Below are 26825 nucleotides of genomic sequence, written 5' to 3' on the forward strand. Positions count from 1 at the left end.
TAAAGAGTATAACGTATTAAGCGTTTTGATTGCGGGCTCATATTTGTGAATTATGCTATATGTAACTTCAACCCATTATTACATTTTTGATCCCCTATTACTAAACAATAAAAAATTTGAATAATAATATACGACACAAAATGTTCTCATGATTCGACTGTTCCTGAAATTGGTTCATTTGAAGTTCACAGGGGAGGGCGAATTTCATCCGACAAAACACTCACTGACGGGACCGTAATCGAATTGCACCCATTCACTTTACTTTTTTTACGAACAAAAGATTTTGTATATAGTTATTTATTTATTATAATGACCACAAAACAGCGAGCTCCAAACTTTTTTCCACAGCACACAAGAAGATCATTTAAAACATTATCTGCTTTTAATGAAATTCTTGGCGCAGCACGAAAGGTAATTACGCGGCTCTTTGTCTTGAGCGATAAAGGCCTGAGCAGTGCCACTGTAAATAAAAGATAGAAAGTGGGTTTATTTGTGTGTAAGAATAGATTCAAGGAGCACCGCTGAATGTCTAATTTACAACTTGTTTGTACTTATCGTCGACTAGCGTATATTTCAGTGCATCGTACCTGTATGGATGTTTCCTTGTTGGAAACTTTTTAATTGATTATATTCAATCTACATTCAAGGTACAAATAAAGGATGTAAAAAAACAATAATAATTATTGCAGAAGACAAGCAGATAAGATCATGGCTCAGTCGGAGCTCACGGAACTTTACCATGTGAATGCACAATGACCAGTTTGAGACATGGGGTTGACATCTTAATTTTATTGTACCTACCAACGGATCTTTTATTCTTGAACCAAGAACAGTGAATGCTTCGAAAAATAGCCAAGGAAACCGACCTACCCAATAATGAACCCAGAAAACCACGCTAAGGTAAGTTCAAAGTATTAGAAGTTTTGTTTACCTTGCCTCTTTGTTTTAAAAAAAAAAACAATCCAGCTTAACCTTATGAATCGGGATGGATGTAATATGCTCTGCATCAACCCTGTCCCGCCGTCTCAATGGCCCCGACTGGGCTCCGGTCCGGTCCGGGTCAAGTGGCATGAGTTCTCGGTGAGATTCAACTCCCATATATCCGATGGGATCCGGTGATTTTCTCCTATGAAAAAAATTTGCAGAGGTGCAGTGTCGTCTCCACCTCGAAAACGATTTTACAATCAAGAGCAGTTTTTTCAGCGCTTTGGACGAAATTCGAATTTATTTCACATTTCATCTTTATTTCGTTTTATTTAATAAAGTTAAAATCAGATGATAGTGTGTGAATTAGAAAAAAAATATTTTAGACTGTTGTGATAGTATTCGCGTAGGAAAACAGTAAGTTGTGGCGGTTCACGGCCGGCGGCTTTGCGCTTAAGCTCTGCGGCTAAGTGAGAGCCGATAGCCGGTGACGAGTCAATCGCACCCACGCGCGCTGTCGCCGCCGCTGACTTTAATAACTTTCCTACGCCGAGTCCTGCAACAACAATGTAATTTAAAGCCTTTGTTTGTCTATTCGGTATCGTATCGTCCATTCGAGAAAATATTTGTACACTTAAATGTATTATCGGTTTAATAGGTCGACTTTGAGTTCGTTGTTATAGTTATATTCTAGTAGAATCAATGGCGGCTATTTCATGTTTGCAACATTTACGAAACGAATAATGATACCATTTAAATCATCATATCATTTAAAAAAAAACGATTAAAACGGAATATTGCAATTGACATAAGTAATTGTCAAAAATATGCGTTTTCATAAATTTATTACTTTATTGTTTATCTTTTGAATTTTTATTCTCTTAAATATTCTTTAATCCTCTTTGAACAAACAAAAGAGAAACACGCAAGCACGATTACATGTTAAATGAGGCGGTAAAGGAGCCGCAAAGCGGGCGCAACAGGGCTAATGCAGTGTCTATGTACGCGGATAGCCCCCAGCTTATCGGCGTCGGACTCTGCGCCCGCGCACTTGCACAGAATCACAATCGATAACAAATACATTGAAAACCATTACCAATCAACTGCACTTTAAATGCAGGTTGTAGGTACACAGTTAAAACCCTTCTAATACCGAGAGCTGGCATTATTCAACAAACACGTATCTTGAAAATGGTATGCGTGATTGGTTTGCGCAAGTCACGTAAATTCCACTGATTTGACATGAATAAGTTCTACAATGTAATTGTTCAACAGATATTCTATTAATCTTCAATTGTTTTAACATTTGAAATGTATAGTAAAGAGTCTTGAACAAGACGTTTCACAAGACCCTTGATGCGCAAACCATTGTACCGGGCTAGTTGCGAACGTATTCATTAATTGAAAACCGATTGTAATATGATCTGTGGCAATAACCTCAGCAAGCCACAATTATCTCGTCACAGCTCTGAGATCAATCAAACCATATCACGTTATGTGGGTCATTAATTACTGTAAACAGTAATTACTTTAATTATTCTTGACAGTCTTTGTGTAAAGTCGTGAAATCGCCGCACGCCGCTGAAGGTCGGTGTCTATTACAATGAGGACTCGAGAAAGGTAATCATTCTGCTCCTGTCAAAGAATTCTTCGTCAATATATATTACAACATTTCAATAGTGCTTTTTGTTCAATTAAAGTGCAGGAAAACTAAGATTAAATCTGAGAAGAAAAAAGTTTAATTATTATTTCCAAAACTTTTTACTAATAACAGCTCGTCAACAGCCACAAAAAACAAACAATTAAAAAAATTTGGTTAACAATCAATTGCATTGAAGTGTTTTAGATTTTTCGTTGCCTATTTATACAAATGTATAAATATCGTTGTGTTCGGTGTTGGGCCTATGTAGCCGATTAGATCATGAACACTCCTTTATATCGTCTGATTAATGAGATTTTTCTGATAAGGCTGCTTGCAATTTAACTTGCATCGGACTTAATAATCAAAACTGCTTTGATTTGGATACTGGTTTTATGGTAAATCGGTAAAAGTCAAAATTGAAATTGATATCCAATTGATTTAAAATCAGAATTGGTCTCGATGATCCGTGAAATCATGAAAACCAAATTGATCGACAGAGGGGTACAGGCTACCGCGTTTAAAGTTTTAAGAATAGATATTATCATTGAAAAAGTTGTTTGCGGTAATTTTATTTGAGCAGTTATTCGTTTTATACTTTTGTAATCTACAAGGTACCTTCGCGTCGAGGGTTTATAAGAGAAGCTCGCATCAGGTAGTGAAAAGTATGTTTTGATGTGAAGCAGGGCCGGAGTGACTATTCCGCCTTGGGACACAGTGAAAATGCCGCCCATTCCGTCCTTAAACTGCGTAAAGGTTGGAGCATAATTTCTGAATAAATATAATTGTATATTATTTGTAGTTGAAACGTTTGAATAATTTGGGATAATCACATTAAAGATCAATGGATAAAAAATTATAACGTATACTGTAACAACATAAACTTTTTGGGCGAGAGGGCATATAGACTTCGCGCTTAAGGTATGAAAGTTAATTACTTATGTCAATTAAACCTATTAAATTTTAAAAGCTCTTACGATGAACCGAAAACCTGTTCACTTCGCAAATTTTCCCGATCTTGGAAATTATGTTTCTGTGGCTACTATAGCCCCTAGTGTAAAACCATTACAGGTTTGAAGTGTAAGCTAGCAGTAACTCCAATGGAATAGCGACTTCTGCGTCATAATTTAACCTAGGCACTTTATAGGTTCGGGTAAATGTTATCACTAGATTGGCCGGGCGCCGTGCGTACATATCGACGTAGCTGTATCAGACAGTTTTTTTTTCCTACCTAAGCTGATAGCCTTTAGAGGCTATTTCAGCGTAACCTTATCTAGTAGGTGAGCTCACGGGGCTCAAGCCGGAGTGATGCTAACACTGACCCTAGCGAGAGCAGTGCTTCGCAGAATCTACCACCAGATCGTAAACGCGACCCACTGATAAGATCCGGCGAGAAACTCAGTGGGCTCAGACAGGAAGAGAGGCAGCCAGCGAGCGCGTTATAGCGTGCAGTCTAAGTCGCGTCAGGTGATCTTTGGGTCCATGACTCAACATTACCACTAACGAACCGGTGCACGGAGCGGCGCGTGCTTCATTGTGCCGTATTATCTATCATTATCTCGCTTAGACTACATTCAGACGTATTCAATAACGCATGTCGCAATATCAAATGTAAAACAATAAACTTTTAATAAAGAGAATGCTTACCGCAACTTCTTGTATTGAACCGGATTAATAAGTTGTGCAACGAACGCTGTGTCATGAAATATTGCCACAGCCGTATCTACGGGTCAATGTTAATGTTATCATTGGTTATTAGGTCTTTGATCTTACGGTCATAATGAAACCGATTAGGTTTGCACCAACACATAAGCTCACCAGAATTAATAAACAGAATGAAGAGAAATCCCAAGACATTTTTGAGTGTATTAAAATACTTTGAAAATTAAATTAATTTTAAAAGAATTGAAGAGCCACTTTAATTTTTCTGTCCATATTTAATATGAAAATTAGAGATAACTAGAGAAGCGGTGGCAGGGTCATGGCAGGTGAATTATAAATCACGAGAAGATTCGATGTATCCACGGACTCGTCCGTTAAGCGTTGATAGCCCGTGATTAATTCCATTATGTTCAGTTTATGATACTTATCGACAGTTATTATGTTTCATTAGTATTGTAAACTATCCGGTCCGTCAAAACGATCTATCAAGGTGTTAAGTAGAATCATCGGTGTTTCGGAACAATCATCATCTATTTATTAAGCGCACGGTGTGCGTTTTGAAGCACCTGCTTCGTATTGTTATCTCGAGCTATGAGGTTTTAGTACTCGTATATTTAACGTTCACATCATTATCTTAGATTTAGTTTACCAGTAGAAATTTAGCCACGATCAAGTTTACAAAAAAAAAGATTTATGTAGCAGGCAGCGACTTGGCTCTGACCCTGGCATTGTTTATGTCCATGGGCGGTGGTCACCACTCACCATCAGGTAGGCCATATGCTCGTCTGCCTAGAAGAGCAATAAAAAAATTATTACATGAAGATTTTTGACTGCAACACTTAAAAAAAATTTTTTAATGTCTATGAACATTCCAATGAGGTTGACTTTAAGTTATGAATTTTATTAACTGAAATCGTTTGCGAAATAAAAATATATTCCGCGTAAAACTAGCATTGGCACACTCTTTCATTTAAAATATTCTTACTTTCATTGAAGATTGATGTAATTTGTAAACATGACGTTCAATTGTTTTGTGGGTCGACACCATCTTAGAAATTTACAAAGTTTAGAGGCATCCCGATTTGAACTGACAGCGTCATTATAATAGAAGTCAGATTTCTTTGGCACTAACATTGTTGCACATCCTGACTCCGATAATACCGAGCCCAAAGAATTTGAGCTTATTTGTTTATTTACGGTAGAAAAATAAAATCAACTTCACGCAGTTTCGAAATGCTAAAATGAATATAATCTAGATAAACAAAATGCTTAAAATATTATGCACAATAAAGGAACCTTTGATTGGAAACGTTCAAAGTAACGGTGCAATGAAAATTTTTTTACGGTAGGACTGTGATCGACAATCACCGCGGAAGGCGGGCGGCGGATACACGACGTAAGCTCCCTGTAGCTGGTGCGCTTAGTTTGAAACTTGCGAATTGCGAACTATTAATCTGGCTTTCAAGCTCCGCTCGTGTAAACGATGAACCCAAAACGTTAGTCACGATTCGAAGATTAATAATTTGTTTTTATGCGATGTCGCAGTCGTTATCGAACCGAAAGACGAAAGCTTTTTTCACAACATGCTTCGCGTGTACCGGTACGTAGAAGGAGGCTAAGTTCAGCATCACGACGTTGCTACTCAACTTTCGACTATGACTGTCGATTAAGAATCACTTGCGACAACACTAGCTTGATCGATGTAGCCCTTGGCATTTGTATGGTATAACTGTACATTTTATAGACAAACAGATGACATAGATTGTAACAACACGACACTCGGTGCGTCAGTCACTCCTCGTAAGTATAATTAATCCGTATCACTAACCTGAATTGAAGGCACATAATATGTTTGTTCACAAAAAGGTATGTAGGCTCTTACAGGTAACAGGGCTCCGTGACGAGCATTTAACTGGATTCCTTGTAAATCTGCAACGTGTAGGAATTTTTTGTTGTATAAACAACCGTAAAACGAGTGGGCTCCTTTTGATTAGCTTAATACAAGAACGGGTTGGTGACCGCACGTGGATAACCGCTGCAGTCGGCATATCAAAGTAAACACTCGTTTAGTCCCATTGTGCGTGTAGGCTCGCGCGCAACTACAACGTGTAATTATACGGTTTTAGGGCGCACCCCCGCGTCAGTTTCGTCTCTCGGCGCCCTATAACCGCCGCCGATAAAAAAAAAAAACACCATCTGTTCCACCACAACCAGGATAACGCCCGCTGGGTCAGTAATTGACCGCCGACACAGTGTTTTCTAAATTAAACTTTTTACAGCAACCTAATCATTACGGACTACGATTTGGGTCATTGACCAATTAATTTTAATTTACATATCGCAGTAGCTAAACGTCAGAATGTTTTATACACATGTTGTGTACATATATTAGAAATATAAATCAATTAACTTTACGTAAACATATCGTAGGCTAAGTTAAAAGTTATTATCTGAATCATCATAACGAATAGAGAGATTAACTAGATATTATGCACTATGTTGTTTTATAAACTAAGTGTGGCGTTATAATGTACATTAACTAGAACTTTCGTATCTTTTTTTTCGGACAGGGGACTGAACCTCATGAATGAGGTTTCTGTGCCTAAGGGTCTCGAAGTTCTAAGGTCTCAGTATAGTTACAACGGCTACCCCACCCTTTACACCGAAACGCATTACTGCTTCACGGCAGAAATAGGCGGGGTGGTGGTACCTATCCGTGCGGACTCACAAGAGGTCCTACCACCAGTGATTACGCAAATTATAATTTTGCGGGTTTGATTTTTAAAAATTGGTACCCGCCTGCGGGATTCGAACACCGGTGCATCGCTACATACAAATGCACCGGACGTCTTATCCTTTAGGCCACGACGACTGTAGACATCATGCTAAATCTAAAGGATTACCATTTCCAACATCATTTTCGTTTCAGACACGGTCTCAACAGCCCTTAATTGTACAGATACACTATCGTTGTGATAAAAAAACCTTTTTCAAAAAACTTCCATTTTCCATCCACAAAAACATTTTGTATTAAAGTTATGTTTTTCATTGCCGTGGAAGACATGCGAAATTAAAGGAGCTTTAGGCCACAATTACTTCTCGTGGCAATTACCGCTCGATTAGCCCCCTCCCAGAGCTGGGCAAGCTATACGAACGGCTATTACACAAACGCCTCTGGGACTTCATCACTTCGAAAGGCAACCTAATCGACGAACAATTCGGATTCTGCACGAAACACTCGTGCATGTAGCAAGTGCACCGCCTCATGGAGCACAGCTAAGTAGGACGAAATAAAGGCAGATCTGCCTCATGGGAGCCCTTTTCTTCGATATCGCGAAGGCGTTCGACAAAAGGTGGCATAGCGGTTTGATAATTAAACTGTACAACATAGGCGTGACAAACAGAGTCGTGCTCATCATAAGTGACTTCTTGTCGAGCTGTTCGTTCCGTTATTGAGTCGAGGGAACTCGCTCTCTTTCGCGACAAATCTCGGCCGGAGTCCCGCAAGGCTCCGCTCTCTCCCCGCTGCTTTTTAGCCTATGCATTAACGATACTTCCCGATCGCAGGTGACCCAGTTAGCTTTTTTCGCGGATGATACGGCTGTCTACTACTCAAGTAGGAAGATGTCGTTCATGCATAGTAAACTCTAGATTGCGGCCATCAATTTAGGACTGTAGTTCCGAAAGTGGCGCATCGACATCAACCCCACAAAAAGCACAGCAGTGCTCTTCAAAAAGGGTCGTCCTCTGGACACCACTGCTAGTATTTCGTCACGAATTCGGCGCGGTAACTACATTCCCACCATTAAATTTTGCCATTCCCGCCATTAAATTAGCCAGCCCGCACTGTGGACTTCGAAGGCCAAGTACCTAGGCGTCACCCTCGATAAAGAGATGACATTAGGTCCCCACATTAAGTCAGCGACCGAGCTACGTTCTTACTCGGTCGACTCTACCCCGCGATCTGCAAGCGAAGTAAATTGTCCTTTCGTAATAAGGTGACACTCTACAAAACTTGCATACGTTCCGTCATGACTTATGCAAGTGTAGTGTTCGCTCACGCGGCCCGCATGCACATAAACTCTCTTCAGGTTACTCAATCCCGTTTCTACAGGATAGCTGTCGAGCACCCTGGTACGTGAGCAATGTCCACCTTCACGACCATCTAAATATTGAACCGACACTTAAGTATCTTAAGGTAGCGTCAGAACGCTACATTGCAAAGCGGCGCGATACGATAACCCACTAATCACGGCCGCCGGTAATAATCATACCCAGGCGACGGGGCAACGCAAAGCCGCCGTTGCCCGAAACATGTCTTGTCAGATCCCCCGGATCCACTATCGGTGACCCCTCAAGCACCGATCACCGTCTTCTTTGAACTCGTCATTAGGACAAAGAGTTCTATGAAAATAAATAAATAAATGAGCGAACTAACCCATAGACACAAGCTACTGAGTTTCTCGCCGGATTTTCTCAGTTAATCGTGATTCCGATCCAGTGGTAGATTCTGAAAAGCATTTCTTAGTTAGGGATAGTGTTAGCAAATTATCTCAGATTGAGCCCGTGCGTTCACTTAGCTGTCCGGACGTAGCTGGAATAGCCCTTAGGCTACTAGCTAAAAGGTAGGTGGTAAAAGCCCGAAAATGCACAATGTATTAGAAACACACAAATGGTAATGTTTGTGGTATATTTGACATGTTAGTACTAAAAACAGGTGCCTACATTTTTTTACGCAATGTAAAACAAATCCACTGCAGCGTGGGGTCAACGGACTCGAGGGAACATGGGGCGGATGTCAGTCTTCGCGTTCTGTTCCAGCTTCACGAAGTATGAACATGAATATATGAAAAATACCAGTATTTATACTCAGCTAATGTAAGTTTCCGTTTACACCATTTAAACCCATTAAAACGATTATAGTTTTTTAATTAAAACTAAATAATAAACTAAGATTTCTTCTTAATTAGATTCATTCAAATATTAGATTTATTTAATAACAAATAGACAGTGGGCTCTTACTACTATAATTAACTAGTCGATAAATCTATGATATAAATCTAAAACAAATATACGCCTATAATCTAGTTTTCACAGAAGTATGATTGTAAAAAACCGAACTCTTATAAAATTTATAATTTCAAGTTATTAATAGGGTTATTTAAATCAATTTCCGCCGCACGAACTAACCCTTTTAGTGAGGCGTTACAAGCATTATATTTCATAATAGTGTGTAATCGGTTTTAGGATCTTTGGGTCTCTCGCACCAGCTGTGATGTTGAGATGATTTCTATTTTGGTCCGCCATGATGGAGGTTATGAACCGTATAAATTATGAAATGGTCTACTTTGACGCGGCTATCATTTTGAATAAGGCACATAATGGTGATTTACTACGTACCTGCCTGCATACTGCAGGTGGTTTGATTATTAAATAATTTATATACGGAATTGTTTCATTTAAAAGTTCAGGGCTTTTTAACTGATAAAAGTAGAAGACAATAATTGTAATCGTATTTTAATAAAGTAGGATAAATGAAAATAAGAAGAAATTCTAGATCAGTTCCAAAAATACTCTATACTAATCTGTAAATTTCAATAAAGTAATAGTTTCTACCTTACAGTCGTATTCATTGGACATTTCCCCGATCCCTTAACGGTGCTTTTAGGTACCACAAACACCGGTCACCGTCCTCGTCGAACCCGTCGCTTGCGACGAAGGGCTCGACGAGCGTTAATTAACCCATAGACACAGCCCACTGAGTTTCTCGCCGGATCTTCTGGGTCGCGTATCCGATCTGGTGGTAGATTCTGCGAAGCACTGCTCTTGCTAGGGCCAGTGTTAGCAACACTCCGGTTTGAGCCCCGTGAACTCACCTACACGTTAGGCTGAAGCTGAAATAGCCTTTCAAGGCTATCAGCATAGGTAAAATAAAAGGATATTTTAACACGAGGACCGCATGCGGCAGTGCGTCGAGCAGTCTGCGTTGTAGCGTCACGGAAGGAAATTGTCTATAAAGTAATTTAAATCAGCTGGTACCGTGAGATACTATGCTTACAATCTTTGCAACACGTGCTGCAGCTAACAATAGCGATTCTTGCCTTTCGTGTATTGTTCCGGCACCAGTACTAACATAGACAGCATGCACCAGCTTTGTGGTTGCAGCGGCTGTGGCGCAGGTGGCGCACCACTCCTTGTTTCTAGTTAAATTCAATTGTTTGTATTTTACGGTTATTACTTAAGCCTCACAAAGGTGTTTATTATTTCATTTTTGTCTTCTCAAATTCTATTTTCCTGTTGTTACAACAATAACTAATGAAAATATAAAGAAAGAAACAGGATCATTTTTGCGCTTCCCAAAACCGATACACCCATATATTTTTTTCTTGTCGTTTGTTGAAATATTATATTGTCAGGAACAGGTCTTGTTTATGGTGACGATTTCTAATATGTTTAAACATGCACGTATTTTAATGTACTATAAATATCCAAGCTCCCTACGCTAATCATAAGTTGACAATTTTATCTCGGTTAGGTAGGTTGCTATGTTTGAATACCTTTCAAACCATTCCAATAAAACGAATTACATTATTAAGCCAAGCTCAGAGTTGATAGATAATTAAAAACCACATCTAAATTGGTTCAGCCATTGTGGATCTCGGCGTGCACCAACGCACGCTTGTTTAAGTTACGATATCTTTTTATCATTTTTATTATTTCTATAAACGTCTTTGGGTTACGTTTATTGTATGCTATGCTAGATAGTAATAGTTTATGGCAATCTATAACTATCAATTTGATTTTTGAAAAACTTAAATTAATAATAAATAAAAACAAAATATGGTAACATTGTTAAATATTGTAAATCATTGTCTTTGATTATGTGGATAACCTAGAAATAAAAGTCTATCCATCAATCACGAGAGGGTCAAAGCTGCACGCGGAAACCGAATGCTCACTATTAGTAGATATTTTTTACGAATTGTTTTTCTGTTTTGTATCATTAAGGATGGAAGTGTACGAGCCTACGTTGGTGGGCGCCGAAGTGACACGTTCCAACGGATTATTTCGACGAACCATTTATAATATGAGGCTCGCAGACGCGGATTGCGGACGTCGGAATCTGCTGCTTTGTCATTGAAGTCAACCTGTTCTCTCGGGTTTGGGCTCGAGGCGAGCACAATGTAACATAACGGGCCACCTGATTAACCGTCGTTCCGGCCGGCTATGCAGATATCGCTGCCACGCCGCGCCGCACCGAGACACGCCGATCACTGATCATATTAATTTCAAATGATAGATTACTTTTCTAGAGTTAATGCCTTATTATGATATAGATAATAGCTCCGCGGGCAGTGATCTATCTCAAGTTTTAATAGAATAAAGCGGACTGTCTGAGTGCCGGTAACGTTCGATGATGTTGCACAGATAAATTTAATGCTGTGGGAAAGGTTGTATGTAGCTCACAAGTGTAATGGGTATTTGTACTTTGAAAGTATGCATTCAATGTAACCCATCAAAAATAGTCTTCCTTTTTTTTGTTCTTATTTGCTGTGTCTTTGTAAGCAGGTGTAATTTTTATGACTGCGAAAACATATTTATGAAATATATACCTAATTCTTATTTCCTTAATTGTTTTATGAACGTTCAGTATTTATAGCTCTAGATGCGAGAACCAGCGCACAGCAACTTGGTATGAAGTGTTGATCACAGCCCATAGACAAAATAAAGTGAATGCCGAGATCAGAGATTATTTTATTTTAGTGCAACGGATGATTCGGATCGTCAAACTGGAAATACATTACTCTTTTCCAGTAAAAATACTTACCAAGTGGTGGTTGATATCACTTGCTTGGCTCAGTTATGACGCGCAATATAGAAACACAAATTTAAATTCTTCTAATTAAAAGTCTTCGATGTTTGGATGAGACAAATCTAGGTCAATCGTCAGTGTCATAATAATATAATGGTTAAAATATGAAGATAGCACATTAAATAAGCCGCTTAAGAATGTATTATAAAGTAACGTTCTGTATTATTTGTTTATTTAATTTGAGTTCATTTTTTACTTTACTCTTCCCTTTATCACACATTATTTAGTTCAGAAAAAATCATTGGTGAAACAGGAGCCGGAATCATCCTTGATTTTCGTTTACACATTCGTATGTGTTACACTTGTAAAAAACGGGGCACCTTTTGCGACATCCGCTGTGAGTTCTCACGAGACAGGTACCTGCTTCCGTTCCTTCTTTTATCACATGAATTTCGGAATAATTACCACAATGTGTGTAATCCCAAAGCGGTAATTGTAACATTCTAATATTATTATTTTTAAAGTGTAACTCAAATTGAATACAAATATGTGTGAAAAATCACTAGAATACTTGTCGGTATATTATTGCATACAAATGCTATTACTTATAGTTTTAATAATGATGATGTTATGATTTTAACACAGTCATAAATTAATACGAAAGTAACTATTCGTTTGTACGTTTTCATATTGAAACAAATTATCTGATTTTATTGTAATGCAGTATGGATATAATATGTAGTTTAATTCCTGAAAAAAAAATAGTTACCTTTAATACCACTGCTGAGCACGGATATCCGTCCGTATCGTACTTCTAAAATGTTGTTCATGTGAGCGAAGCTGCGGGCGGAATGTTAGTTCGAAAATAATCCTTAAAAAAGTAATTCAAAACATTAATATGAATAAGAAAAACGTTATAAAAAAAAACATGCAAATTAGTAACTGTGCATATAAAAGTTGGTATTAAAATTCTATCAAAAGTTCTTATTGAATATGTAACAACAAATCTATTGTAACGTAAGATAATTTTATGCGGAAGCCTTGGGATGCGGAATATTTTAGTATTGCTACAAAAGTAATTGAGGAAGCAATTTGGCAGGTTGCGACACGAGAGTCGTCTGGAGTGCAGGAACTAGTTCACGACAACAAGTTGTATTCACGCGGACGGAACGGGGTGCGCACATGGGAACCAGGCGTACAGTCGCACATACGCATATTGGCCCAGTTCCTGTTTTAAAATGCAAATATACGTAAAACAGCTAATTTTCGCTACATACCATATACCATACATTACTGAAGCGAACTTTCCTCTAAGCTCTGTTTCGTACGGTATTATACGTACTTACGGGTAGATACCACCACCCTTTTTCCGCCTATTTCTGCCGTGAAGCATTAATGCGTTACGGTTTGAAGGGTGGGGCAGCCTTTGTAACTATACTGAGACCTTAGAACTTATATCTCAAAGTGGGTGGCGCATTTACGTTGTAGATGTCTATGGGCTCGAGTAAGCATTTAACACCAGGTGGGCTGTGAGCTCGTCCACTCACCTTAGGAATAAATAAATAAAAACTTACCATATACCATCCGATACTGAAGCGAACTTTCCTCTAAGCTCTGTTCTGTACGGTATTATACGTACTTCTTCAAACGAGGGTTGAAAAAGTAGTTATTAGTTAAGCTGTATTTCTGATGGCCCTGAGGAATCGTGACAACTCACCGTCAGTAAGGCTCCACGCATTTGCTTCCACTACAAAAAATATGTAACAAAAGAAACACGTAATTTAAATCGAAATGCTTGTGGATTTTTATTTAATGTCAAATAAAGTTGGCATAGAAAATATCCTAAGACACCAATACACACCGGTCATTGTAGAGATCCGACATAATGCCAACCCTCGGAAACTTGTGATCAATTGTTTGCCGAGAGAAATGAATCGGAGAAAAAAAAATGGTCGTTCCCAAACGCATCGTGAGAAATCGTCAAATGTGCTCCGTATTCATTAAACACTCAGGAATCAATAATATCGGATTACGAGTGGCTGGACTTTTTGAACTATTTAAACTGGCCGTTTATTATGAATGCGTTTTAATTTGAAAATAATGTTAAGAGTGCAAGTTTGTTGAAAAGTCGTCATTTAATTCTCGAATGTATATCTACTTGTTAATCTGTGTAGGTAATGTGGTATGGTCTTGGGATGTTTCAGAGCCAAGGAACTCTGAAATACTGTCCCTCCATCCAACCATCTTTTTTCCCATGATTTGTAAGCGGACTAAAATGCTCCTACGGAACAAGGTGACATTTTATAAAGCTTGCATACGGCCCGTTATGTCAGATGCGAGTGTGGTTTTCGCTCATGCGGCCCGCACCCACATAGACACCTTCCAGACCTCGACCGACCGACCCGACTTACGCGATGATCTGGGTGTTGAATCAATCAGGAAACACCTGAAGTCAGCGTCGGAACGGTACCTCGATAAGGCCATGCCTCATTATAATCGCCTCATCGTTGCCGCCGTTGACTACTCCCCGACTTCGCTTCACGCACTAGTCACCGCCCTAGACCCAAGACATTTCCTTACGAACCTCTTGGCTGGGTCCGTGCTCGCACATTTGTCTTGGTGAAACTGGAAAGGCTACCGTAATGCTTCCTTCTTAAAGAACATACCGTCTTTTTATTGAAAATATTCATTGTTATTTTGAACATTAAGGTAATAATGTATTGCGTACCTACTGTAAAAACATCATAGTCTCTCATTAGTAAAAGTATGACTAATCAATAGCTACAAAATTAAATACTCTTATAAAGACAAAAAATACATATCTTATTAATCATTTCGCTCCGAATGCAGAACTTTGTTTTACTTTATTGTATAATTTATTTTACCTCAACGGATTTGATGAGATCAATTTTAGCTATCCGTACCCATTGGTACAAATATTAAAATTTGTGGATTTGTATTTTATTTTTTGGATTATATACAACCTATCCAAACGGGTTGAATACCTGCAAAGTTGTTTTTGTCACTTCCGACATAGTTTCCCACGAAAATTCAAAAATCACACGAGTACATTCAATGAAAAAGTGTACTTCGAGTAGTGTGGGTCAGATTCACTGTCTTAGAAAATAATTAAGGGAAAACAGTTTTTTTTTCGGTTCTCATATGAAATCAAAGTACTTTTACGGTTTAGTGTTGTGCTTTTTATTGTCATTATATTATTTCTGACGTTTCATCACTTCTTTTGGAATGGTCTTCAGTTTTTGTGATCACGGGTGACTCCATGACCGTAGGTCTAATTATGTTTACAGTTCGCGAAAAACAATACTATAATATTAATATGTTTCTAGCTACAGTAGGCCTAAGAACTTATGAACATTATGCCAGATAATTATAACAATAAATTTGAGTGCATTAAGTAGAGAACGTGAAACGGCCCACACGTTGTTAAGTTGTAAATGTCACTTGCTTCTGTCTATACAAACGCTTTACTGAATTTAAAGCACATTTCTTGGTTATCATTTGTCACCATTAAAACTAACATAAGTACTCGCCATTGGGTGTGAGACATTTCTATGTACAATAATAAATTATGTTTATATTAACAATAAGTGCTTGTGACTGATCTTACTCTCTGTGAAGCGATAATGTATACACTCGTTGCGACAAATCACGTTACCGTACATGCTACTTGATTAATGTTTAGGATTCTAACTGACATTTCGTATGCACATGGTATCACTTTATTCCTAAAAAAAAGGTTCATTTCATTAGTTCATTAGAAGAAATTGGTTAGTGTCGTTGATCTTTCCTGCGTTATATGAGTTTGATTATTTTTCTTTTGTGATTTAGTCTATTTATGATTAAGTAAGCATTAGAAAATGACGTATTTGATTATATGAAAGTGAACAATTGACGTACTAGCACCAGCCCACCCACTCGGCTCGCATCTGATCGAACAACTTTCTATCCTTTTTTGTTCAAATTCAAAAGGGTAATCTGACATGCACGAATGATTTGCGACAATTGTCAATCATCCTACTACTTATGAATAAAGCTGAGATGCGAATAATTACCTAAATACTTATGCAAATTGAAACGCACGTGTCGCCGTTAGAAAGTGGTAAGAAAAATAGTGGGTTGTTCGAGATGTGAGCGTAGTGATAGGCGAGTGTGGACGCAGGGAGGCGGGTGAGAGGCTGTGGCCGGTAGCGGCGATGTGCGTCATGCGTCAAAAACAAATGCTCCTGTTTGACAGATACAATCTGCGCCCGCGCGCTGACCACTGTCAGCACTGCGCTCTATTGTGACAGCTATAAACTGTGCCAAAAAGAAAAGTAATTACAGTTATCCGGTTACTTTTTTAGTTCACTAACTGCATTATTCATGGCATCTATTAATACATATTTCTTTCATCTCGTGATAATCTCGTGACATATTTTTTAATTTAATATCCTTAATGCACCTAAGATTTCTTTGTTGTTTGTTGTGCTTTGACTTGAGACTAGATTTGTTAATAGTAATTCACGTACCTACATAGAAAAACCTTTATTTAGCAAAAATACTAAACTTGAAGAGTGCTTAAAATGAGAGATTCGTTTATTTTAGGTGATAATTGATTCATTTTCGTGCTATTTGATATTCGTAATAGGTCGCAGCTCGTGTGTTGTGTTAGGCTATTTTGTTAACCTCAATAGCAGGCGTGCTTACAGTCCACCAGATCCAAGATATGTCCAAGCCAGGAATATCGACAATGCCAGAGACACAGATAAACTGCTGCTTCTTTCTTCATGGTTAGGCTTCATTTGAGTCATTTTTTCAAATATTTGGTTTATTTGCTCTATAAATTATCGAGGGAAAATATTGAGAAAATAATCGAACACAAACCATTGAATTATAATAACTAAATGGCCACTATATAGCAAACTAAGACCCAAGATCTACTACTAACATAAGATGTCGAAATCCGCGTCCGCACTCTAGTAAATACGTTGTATCCTAGCATAATCTAATTCTAAATATGGTTACATTGCGATGAGTTCAAAATAAGTGGTAAGAACAATCCCTACATCCTGTATATTAAAACGATTAAATCGTGCCTAAGCGTTATGGTATACGCTCGGGGTCATTCTGTGAATTATAGTGAGGTTCCGTTAGGCTGTTGTTTATGAAATTGATCGACTACCGTCCGCGAGTGACGAAAGCAGACCACTTCGTGATCGACGGTGCTCCCGAATCAATGCTAAACACAGTTGTCTCGGTCTTATCTTTCCGTCTCGATTGTCTTGGCGACTACTTACAGAGGAATTTTAATTCGTTAAGATTTTTTTTGTACTCGCTCGTTTTATATCGATTATCTATCAATCTGTTTATATCATGTCTAGGAAGTGTTAATGGAAAGAAAAAAATTCAAGCTTAATTCAGATATTAAAGACATTTTTAATTTATAGTGAACCATAGTGATCGTAAATTTAATTAGCAGAAAGTAAAGAGTTTTGCTAATATGTTTTTAATTGTGAGCTGATTTATCTTTCAGCAAAATAGAGAAAATAAAGCTCGGTGTTTATTAGGTGTCTTAAAAAAGTGTCCCAGTTTCGGGACTGGTATCGCGCGCATACGAAGGACGGAAAACCGCATTATCACAAATAAATATAATTTAAAATTGGAACGAGAATAATATGACATACCGAGTATATGATGTTTCCGAAGGCAAAGTACCTTAACGTAGCGAGCATATTACCTCTAGTAATACTACAGATAGTAACTACTGAAGACGTGTGATGGGATGGTGATAGTAATAGACCAAATGTAACTGGGGTCGCTGACCTGAGTTTTCTTATTATCATATTAGAACATTAATTACTAGGCCAAGAATGTGTTTTTTGTAACAAACTGTTTTTACCAGTCTAAACGGAGATTTGGGTGGTAAAATTTAAAATTATTTAGTTCCAACCAAATTTCGCCTTTTTTTGGTAGCGTAGATGGGTGAACGAATTCACGGCCCGACTAGTGTTATGTGGTTATCGGAGACCAAATCTACTACAACGTGAATGCAGCTATCCGACTTGCGCCATGAGATCGAACTGTTAATTTGGTAATAATATATAACGACAAAAGATAATGGTTATCACATCCTATAAGCCGAAACACACGACTGCTTCGCGGCGGAAATAGTCAAGATAGTGACCCGTGTAAGCTTAATATGCTTTACCGCCTGTAATTACGCAAATTTATAAAATTTTCGGGACCCTTTTTTTAAACGATGTCATCATGAATGTCGTTCGTTCGTATCAAATGGTATCGTGTCAAAGTAAATTTATCACTGGTTGAAAAAAGAACCACAGTTCTAAGAAGAACCGGTGATACAAACCTGGCCAGTTGAGCGTCTTGTGTGATCATTATGCATCTAAATAAACAAAGAGAAAACTGATTAGTGCCTTTTTCTCCAGTATTTGTCAATTTCCTTTTTCTTATAATCGACTTTTCTTAGTGTTAATGATTAGAAAAAGGTGGAAAGGATTTTCACCACTTGCTACAAGAAAAAATGACAATAAAACAAACGAAAAAAGGAATTATATAAAATGGATCTAAATATTGAGGTGTCGGTGGTTATGGTCGAATTTTGACTACTGGATGAACACTGGCTTTTTTTCAATCTATAAAATAGGATGACTTTTATTGGTACAAAATAAAAGTATAATAATATTTTATTTAAATTATAAAGATAAAAAAACAACCGTAAAATAAAAAGTCGAAAAGGGCTATTTCTGGTGAAGTGCTATTATTACATTAAGTAAATAATTTATAGTTGTTAACTTTATAATATGCCATTTTTAATACAAAATACAAAAGAGCTACTTCTCTTTTAATTCGTAGCTTAATCTTTAACCTTTATATTATTATTTAAGATGTTTACCTTTCGAAATAAATTAAACTCCCAAGGATTTAAGTGTTATTATTTCTTTTTTGGAAGTGATAATTAATAATTATTGGTAAAGTAAGAAGTATTTATTATATAGATAGGAACTTACTTTTAAAATGTGATCTCTGTATTAAGTAAAATATTGGAATTTTAAGTTTATTAGTTGAAAAAAATCGAGTGCAAATACATTTTTTGACGTGACAACGTCTTATAATTCGATGGAGCCGGCTGCACGCACGAAAAAACATGACTCATGCGGCGTTACCTCGCTCTGAGGCGTTCCATTTAACGTTCAACTATTGTCAGTTAACCGACTTTACAGACAGCCGATTTTTTTAAAATTATGGACCACAAAAAAGTTTAAAGTTTCCAAAATCAAGTGCCGTAAAAACCTTTAAGGCTTTTGGTACCTTATAAATTCACCAATGAGCCTTATACAATTAAGAGCAATATGTGGTAATCACAGTTTTATTTTTATATCCATAAAAAGGTTTTACGGTTAGCCAGTATCTATTTATTTACATGTACACAACTAGGTGATTTTGAGCACTAAATTAGTTCATTGCTAAATTTACACGAAATAATACTCGACCAATATATTAGCTTCTAATCCGTAATTCGTATAACAATAGTAATTCGAAATACGAAAACGAACAACAAATGCACAATAAATGCGTTATCTTTGTTTCCCAAAGCAGATATTTTACGGCCTCGGTGGACTACATTATTGCTGATCATAATGATATCCAACCAGAGACTTTATCTTTATTGCCTTTCTATCTGTGTGCATGTTTGCTTTCTATCCGTATGTCAATTTAAAATCAAAATACACGCACGTAAGAGATCGAATCAATTGTATAGCATTCTTATTGTATTTTGTATCTGCTCTATTATAATTATGTTTAGTTTAACTGCAATTGCTCTACTAATAAAAGATTTTAAAAACAAATAAGCATTTATCGACTTCAGAAGTCTCAAATATTCAAGATACAGTTTATGAATTGCAAAACTGAAATTGGAATTAGCACTAATGTATTATACGTAACTATAATTTAATACGATCATTTATGAACTTATATTTGTTTTGGTGAGTTTGTAAGCAGATCTTTGTATTGTGTGCGTTATACATGATTTTATTTCACTATAAAGATTCCCCACCAAGATATGTGGGTATATTTACGTAAGTGATACTAACAAGTAAAACTGTATAGCAATAAATAAATATGTTTGCTAAGTTGGTAAAGTTGGTAAATCATTCAGTTAGACCAAAGATGTATTATAGCTTCTTACGTGCATACGCACTCAGTTTATTTTAAGACAAGCTTTTGCCCGCGACTTCGCGTGGAATAGTTACTTTGGCATAACGCTAAATTTTATCCATGACTTCATTTACGTAGAAAGTGAAAATATTTTTAATTAATAGAATGTTAAGGAGCTATTTAAGGTACCAAAATCAGGCTTTTTAACCAACTTCAGAAGAGGAAGTTATCGATTTTTTATCTATGGATGTTCACCGATTTCTCGAGAATGTTTGAACCGATTCGTTTGTTTGAAAGGTAGACTTCCCGAGTGGTCCTGTAATCATCAACGTATTTATTTGGATAGGGATTAATATCATCATATTTTCATGTTGTATTTGTTATTTTAGCTGTTCTACACACACTCATTACTTTTAATTATTATTCTCATAATCCTCTCGCAGGTCTGCTGGAAGAGATTTCTTAAAGAAATAAGCAGTGCCTTTGTACATAATATTCCTATTACTCTGTACTATGTCTTCCTTTTTGTGTGTACATAAATAAATAAATAAAAATATCATCTTCAAACACCTTCACAAATAATGCTTTATTTTAGAGCAAATTTGGTTAGGATAAGAAACGCTATAGTGAGCCAACCTTAAAATATAGACATATGCTGTCGCACTTTTTTTAGAGCTTTTAAAGGGATCATATTTTTTTTATTGCCCTTATAGGCGGACGAGCGTACGGCCCACCTGGTGGTGAGTGGTTGCCGTCGCCCATAGACTTCAGCAATGCCAGGGGCAGAGCCAAGCCGCTGCCTACCGAAATTTTGTCATACATTATTTTAGCGAAACCTTAACCGCTTCCAGCGGAAGCTCACAAAAGGGAAAAATACGCTGATTTTGAAGCATTCTCTATTGGTGCTCCGCTTGTATTGGTTTTAGCGTGATATTATATAGCCTATAGCCTTCCTCAATAAATGAGCTATCTGACACTGAAATAATTTTTCTAATCTGATCAGTAGTTCCTGAGATTAGCGCGTTCAAACAAACCAACAAACTAACTCTTCAGCTTTTTATTATTAGTACAGATTAGTATAGATAAGATTTATTTAAATAATTGTGCTAAAAATTACTGTACAAGAAATCGATACTCAAAGAATCACACGAATTCGCGTAAAAGCTGTCTTTGTACAAAATAGATGTAGCTTTATGCTAACGATTACCTTAGCGTGAGTAATGCAGTTCTCAAAGGCATTTTTATGCCATTAATAGGTTAGCAAATTTGTTAGTTTTGTAATCTAAATGTTTGTAGTAAACAATTATTTGATTTACCATAGTGAACTATTTCAATAATGTACTCTTATTTGTTAATTATAATAAATATAAATAAATAAATATTTTACTAACAATCACGCCACGTTAACTGGTCCCGTGATAAGTACGTAAAGAACTTGTGTTACAGGTACCAGATATCGGAAATAAATGTAAGATTTTTATTATACTCATACATATATTTAATATACATCCATAACCCTGGAAAAGACATTTAAATTTATCATACAAATATCTTCCCTTGGCGGGATTCGAACCCGCGACCCACCAGTGTAGTGACTATATCACTTACCACTACACCAGACGGACGTTATTTCAGAAGCGACTTTTACTTTTTGCAACTGAGTGTTATTCTGATTTATTTTATTTCTTTAATTTAAATTACTTTTTTTTAACTCTTGGTTGTTCTATTCAAATAAATATTATAGAATTGATTTGTAAACCGCCACCTCATACCCTTTCGACATAACATGACGTGTGTACTGTAATCGAAAAGATTTTTTTTTTCAAACTTACGGTGAGCAGTGATCACATAACGACAGGGCTATGAGAGTCATCAGCTACGCACGTAGTATCCCACAATCTACATACCACAGTTAATATAAATGGAAGCTGTCTCATTCGCCCTGAATATTTCCCCGTGCGTAGGTGACGCGAAAAAAAAAGTGGAAAGGTATCATCATGTCAGAGGGTTGTTCGCGCACGGTCAACGATTTACATTCCTCACGACTCGGGGTCGGCGTGTCGGGTCGGTCGGGTCGATGTCTATAAATGTATGTAGGGGACGATTGTAAAAAATCGTGACCGAAGAAATCATTAGTAATTTACTGAACCTGTGGTTTCTTGTGACGGAATGTCTTTTTATGGCAGTTCCAAGGATTCTTTTGCGAGAACAGCCTAAACTGAGCTTTTAGTGATGTGTAATTTAATCTTATGAAGATTTACGTTTGAAAAGTCTACATTTTGGTAAAATGTAGGTAAACTTGTTTGTATATTTTCAGCAATACAGTAAGAAGGTTAATCAAAAACAATTTAGTTGAATAAATAACTTTTAATGCATCTAAGTTTTATTTGATTTACCCTGAATTTAATTTAAGTGAGATGCTACAGCAAGTACGCGACTTACTTGTTCTAGCCATCGGCGTTTCATATAAACCGCTAATTATGTATTATATTCTGTGGCAAATGATGATTAGAAATGAATGCAACATCATGCATAAATGTACCTGTTAGTGTCGTTAAAAGACATAGAAGATGGTTGGGCCAAACTAAGCGGTCGTAGTCACACATGAGCACTGCCAGATAATTCAGGGTATAGTTGGGCTGCCTTCAAGGTCAAATATAAAATTAAGTATTTGCATAAAAACTATAATCTCATAATCACATAATGTCCACACTCCTTTGCAAAGACGGAAACATAATTATTATGAATGAACTTTGTATTCGTATGGTTTTTTTTATTGCTTGGCTGGGTGGACGAGCTCACAGCCCACCTGGTGTTATGTGGTTACTGGAGCCCATAGACATCCACAACGTAAATGCGCCACCCACTTTGAGATATAAGTTCTAAAGTCTCAGTATAGTTACAACGGCTGCCCCACCCTTCAATCCGAAACGCATTACTGCTTCACGGTGGTACCCACCCGCGCGGACTCACAAGAGGTCCTACCGCCAGTAATCAAGAGGTCCTACCACCAGTAACACAAGAGGTCCTACCACCAGTAAGCAAGTTCTAAACATGCTTTGTTTTTATAGTTACTTCTCCCGGTTTCTAATCGATAAGCTGACACTATATTTTATCGTGATTACTACCTGAACTATCATTAACCTAAAGGGCATACTTGTTAATATGATCAAAATAAGGAAGTAATCAGAAACTAAAAATAAAAAAGTACAAAAAATATGCTCCAGGTGAGGCTCGAACTCACAACCCCGGCATTGCTCACGAAAACTGTCTTATAAGTACCGTGCGCTAACCAATTGCGCCACTGGAGCGTCGGCATGTTTGTCGAAATTATAAAAGCATATTTACATCAATTATTTTATCAGAGTCATGACTCATAATTACAGTAACGCGCATTTATTTTACCATGGTGTTTGATGGCGATTTCATTATTGGCATTTTGTACATATTTAGTAAGATATCTCTGTGGCTATGTATGCTTACCGGAAACACCGATAAACAGTTCCGCTGCTTATCTTTAACTTATTTATTCTATGCTAACTTCATTATATTCTATCTAACCTTATTATTATTATAATATTATTTATCCTAGTAAATATATGGTAGGTGTATGTATAATTGTAATATGTACAAGCACATTCAGATCGGGTAAGTAAAAATTTGCCACATCATGATAACAATGAATGGCAACATAATTTTAGCCCCTCGTGCGAACTAATAAATAATTATGTAAGTAGGAACTTACATGATTCTCTGCGTACCTGCCTCGGAGTAAGCTAAGAATTCATCCCAAACGGGACATTGTAAGCTGCGAAGGCACATGCAGAGTCTACTTCCCGTAACTGGTCCTGCCTCCAGACACTCTGAGGAAAATAAAAAATCCCACTTTAAGTACTGCTTGACTGCTATGCAAGGTAGCAAGAGGACCTGTGCTTCATAATTTCAAGAATTTAATTCCAATTTATTTTCTATTTGGACCTTTTGGACCTTTTTTATTGTATAGACGGATGAACGAGTCCACGGTGTATCCGTTGTTAACTGGTTACCGGAGCCTTAAGAGTTGAAGTCCATGTCTCAATTGTATAATAATTACGCATATTTAAATTTTAGTACACTTTTTTTTTTATTACACATCGTGGAAGTCATTTGTGAACACGAGTCAAGTACGTATTTCATCAATATTGGTGCCTGCGGGATTTTAACACCGGCGTAATTGCATCGCTCGACACAAATATATGCCGGATAGCCTGACCAAGGTAAACAAAATTTTACCTCTTCAATGGCTGCATTCGAGATGGTAACTTGACCCTGGACGATTTGATCACTGAACATGACTTTCGTCTTGTCAAGGTTCATCCGCAGTCCCACGCATTGGGAAGCGGCATTGAGATCGTTGAGCATACGACTGAGGTCCTCCAGCGATTCCGATATTATGGCTATGTCATCGGCAAATCGAAGGTGCGAGATGTACTCTCTGTTGACGTTGATTCCGCGTGTTTTCCGGCGTCTTGAAGACATCTTGAAATGCAGCGGTGAACAGTTTTGGAGATATAACATCTCCCTGTCGGACATCCCGCTAAAGCTTGATAGGTCTAGACTGGCTATCCTGGATTTGTACGGTCATCGTAGCGGCTTCGTATAGACTTTTCAAATAAATAATGATGGTATAAATTTAGCGTTAATTGTCAATTGCCTATAATTATTATTTTACAATTTTTAAGGTTTCGAACTAACGAAAGTTGATTACTTACATATTATTATTTATTACAAATACAAATTAATAGCATTTTCGAAAAAAAATTCAAGAAATATACATACACTATACCGACCTGTCCCGATTGACGTTGTCTTACCATTTATTCATAAAGACGAGAATAGTACATCGCAATTCTACGATACTCATAGCGGTTTGTTTCTTAAAATGCACGTTAATAAATTACAAATCGAATTGCTGCCTGCCTAGTCGTTAATCATGGTGGCCTAACGGCAATGACTAGAGATATCGGGCGGCGGCAAACTGACTGATCAGCCCGACTGAGCAGGACAATTGCCCTTAATGAAAGTAATTAACACGCTGAGATCGCACGATGTAGATAGCGGCCATCGAGCCTAGTCTATGCGGGACCTGCGACGGCGACACCACAATATCCGTCTAAATCAACCGACACGTTACAGCTAATTGCGAAATAAATCACGATTAACTACAAAACGTATTATTTGCGGTCACTAAACCGATTGCAAGTGACAAGCAGCTTGTCGAATATTTTTGCATCGAAGATAACTTTTCCACTTTATACCTCGTAACTTTCACACGATTTCAATTAAGATTCTCAATGGTGCAGGTAGTGTATTCACGTGTAATATCCAAAGGTATATAATATTTGTACAGGTAAAAGATTTTTGTGCCGATGCATTCGAGTGAAGAATGATTTCGTTGCAGCACATCCGACGTAAGGTGGGAAACACAATGTTTCACATGCGTCAGTTTGTAAGGAAAAAATATATCCGATGCTCAAAATCAAAATTGAATATGTAATCTATTACGAAGCTGAAATGTTTCGTGGAATATATGAGTACGCTATCCGCCTTCGCACCTTTATTTGACTACATTTTCCACTATCAAGATGTGTGTAGATCAAGGTTACGGCTGCATTTATCTTTTATGGGCACTGTAAATCAAGAACAAATTTATCGATAAAATGGTATAAAGCTAACAGTGCGACTTGTTGGCGTGTTTGTTTATGATATTTCTGAGATATCTATTCGTCTGTCAACATTTAAAATAAACATGAAGTGTCTATCTCAACCAAATTGTTCAAGGTTGATCGTACAGGAATTTGGAGAGAGTGTTAACATATTTAAAGAAAAAAAAAAAACGAATTCGAAAATAACAATTTTTGCTTTGCATGTCAGAATGTGAACGCATAACTTCAAATCCTTTATTATTTACACCACTTTATCGAGTTCAATGAAGTGATGTGATATCGTTAAAATTTTCACTCGCTGTTATATATATGTGGTACTGGTGGTAGGACGTTTTGTGAGATCGCACGGGTAGGTACCACCCTGTCTATTTCTGCCGTGAAGCAGAAATGCGTTTTGGTTTGAAGGACGGGGCAGCCGTTGTACTGTTAAAAATGAGACCTCAATGTCATGTCTCAAGGTGGATGACGGCATTTAATTTCTAAATACCCATCTAAGCAATAAAAAAAATGTATATCAAAGCTTAAAGGCTCCTCAGCTTGTGGCCCAGGAAACGATTTCAAGTAGTGTCTCGGACCCTAAAGCTCAACTTTTTAGTTTCTTGCATTATACATCCAATCTATTTTATATAAAGGGAATTTTTTTTGTGCCATTTTACATGTATAAGCGCGCACGATCCCTATCAATAATATAATAAATTTATGTATATATTAAAATTATTAAAAACCATGGTTTATTTTAATAATGGTTACGTGGTGTGAAGACAAAGTTTTAAGTATTACGAGGATGTCCTTATTAGTTAATGCAGTATTATTTATCCTTCTTTTATTCAGTAGGTAGTGGCAATCGGCTTCTTGCCGATGATATTAATGTCAGAGTTGAAGTTCATCAAATCTTCATTCCTAT

At 37.2% G+C, this 26825-nt stretch overlaps 1 long non-coding RNA gene and 1 other non-coding gene across 4 annotated transcripts; both read right to left on the reverse strand.

Annotated features, from left to right (window-relative positions):
• Window positions 1-281: 281 nt before the first annotated feature.
• LOC110385699 (uncharacterized) lies at window positions 282-25039 on the reverse strand. Of its 3 annotated transcripts, none has more exons than XR_009972962.1 (11): window positions 24489-25039; window positions 23978-24079; window positions 13613-13785; window positions 12808-12909; window positions 8664-8735; window positions 6054-6154; window positions 4211-4286; window positions 3182-3309; window positions 2454-2559; window positions 973-1480; window positions 282-460 (listed from the first exon to the last, which is right to left on the reverse strand). It is a non-coding gene; the product is annotated as an uncharacterized LOC110385699 (long non-coding RNA). The 3 variants fall into 3 exon arrangements; XR_002430953.3 differs by having other exon boundaries at window positions 23962-24079; XR_009972961.1 differs by lacking the exons at window positions 3182-3309; window positions 4211-4286 and having other exon boundaries at window positions 23962-24079.
• On the reverse strand, window positions 23436-23527 carry TRNAI-UAU (transfer RNA isoleucine (anticodon UAU)). The gene is given in 2 exon segments: window positions 23436-23471; window positions 23490-23527. It is a non-coding gene; the product is annotated as a tRNA-Ile (tRNA).
• Window positions 25040-26825: the final 1786 nt, after the last annotated feature.

Source organism: Bombyx mori, chromosome 4, assembly GCF_030269925.1.
Source record: "Bombyx mori chromosome 4, ASM3026992v2".
Classification (NCBI taxonomy): Eukaryota; Metazoa; Arthropoda; class Insecta; order Lepidoptera; family Bombycidae; genus Bombyx; species Bombyx mori.